We start from the raw sequence: 1,460 nt of genomic DNA on the forward strand, positions 1-1,460 counted from the left end.
GTCTCAGGGCACAACACTGCAGGAACCGAGTCTGGAGGAGGAAAGATGTTGCTGCAATATGAGCATTGCAGAGTGAGACAGCTTGGGAGTGACAGACAGCTTGTAGAAAAGGCCTAGGTGGCAGAGCTGGGGTCCGAGGGCTCTGCTTGGAGGACACAGGGAAAGGGGAAAAGCTTGGGGGGAACTTGCTCAGCAGACGCAATGCGGTTTGGGAACTGCTGGGATGCATTACATTTGGAAGTGCTTTAGTTTATGAAAGAGTTTTATGGATAAGAAGTGAGGTTTGGGTTTAGGGTGGAGAATTTTCACTGGGCAGCCTGCAACATCCTCACTACCACCAAGGGCAGGCAGCGCAACAGCGCGTGCGGGCGCTAGCGAAGAGGGGAAGGGCGGGAGAGAGGGGAAAGCTCCTATTGGCTGAATCGGAGCCAATAGGATCGTTCCGTTTCGCGCGGACAGTTGGGAGCTGAACAAACCACTCCCGAGCCGTTGACACGCCGCGCGCGTGTAGCGTCCATAGCACCCCCCCCCAAAGCCCGCCTCCATGAGCATGGCAACCAATGAGCAGGCGGGGTGTAGAGCCCTGCCACCTGTGATTGGACAATTTCGTTGCGTTCTGTCTCGGGGGCAGAGCGGCAAGTGCAAGGCGGCTCCAGGAGGGTCAGTGCGGGCGTGGGCCCGCCGGCGGGAGGGGTCGGGTGCTTCCTTGTATGTTCAAGCGCCGGCTTTTGCCCCGCTGGGCTTGTCCCGGGGCAGGCGGGACGCTTGGGTTCTGCGCACTGCCGCCCGGCTGTGGCCGCGGGGCGGGACGGCGGCTTTCCCGGGCGCCCCGTGTGCCGCTCTCTGAGGCTGTGGAGGGGGCTTCCTCCGCCGCCCGTGGGATGCTGTTATCAGCATCTCGATTATTTCGCTCTCGGGAGCCTCGATTTTAATTACTTCCACCCAGTCACTGCTAAGTGCGTCGTCTTGCAGCTCCTTATATAACCCTTCCTCCTCCTGCAATGCTTGTAGATAATTGCGGTTTTCTCCCACGCCTCTTGCTGTTACTTAGCCAGACCCTGCCTCCTGCTTCAAACTATTCACCGCAGTAATGTGTTCATTGAATGATCTTAATGCAAACTATTCATCTCCTGTATAGAATATAAAGGTAACAAACGTCTACATAAGCTCTTCCAGCCTAACGCAACAGAAGGGGAAAAGTCATACACTGACAACCTAGCAATTTATTAAATATTTAAAATGTTTACTTATACTCACTCTTTTGTTAACCACCAGCATGAAGGTAGTACTTGTCTTAAATAGACGGACAACTAAAATTGGCCAGCGATCACCTTTACTACACTTGAAGTAAAGGTTGGAATAAATTTTCAAGCAGGAAACACACTCTTGCTAGAGCAAAATGTCATGGCCCCCCAACCCCCCCCCCCCCCCCCTCCCTTCTTTTCTTTTTTTTTCATTTT

The 1,460-nt window shown here is 53.7% G+C and overlaps 1 protein-coding gene across 4 annotated transcripts in view; it reads left to right on the forward strand.

The window, feature by feature from the left end:
- The first annotated feature begins 500 nt into the window (after window positions 1–500).
- LOC102379965 (cytochrome c, somatic-like) overlaps window positions 501–1,460 on the forward strand; it is a 5,997-nt gene continuing 5,037 nt past the window's right edge. Inside the window, exons 1-2 of one of the 4 annotated variants that reach the window (XM_025216278.1) lie at window positions 503–660; window positions 1,012–1,147. The gene's annotated coding sequence lies outside the window, so the exon portion shown is untranslated. Of the gene's footprint in view, window positions 661–683; window positions 957–1,011; window positions 1,148–1,460 lie in introns of those variants that run through there. The other 3 variants (XM_025216279.1, XM_006034287.2, XM_006034288.2) reach the window with 3 other exon arrangements.

Source organism: Alligator sinensis, unplaced genomic scaffold (genome assembly GCF_000455745.1).
Source record: "Alligator sinensis unplaced genomic scaffold, ASM45574v1 scaffold173_2, whole genome shotgun sequence".
Classification (NCBI taxonomy): domain Eukaryota; kingdom Metazoa; phylum Chordata; order Crocodylia; family Alligatoridae; genus Alligator; species Alligator sinensis.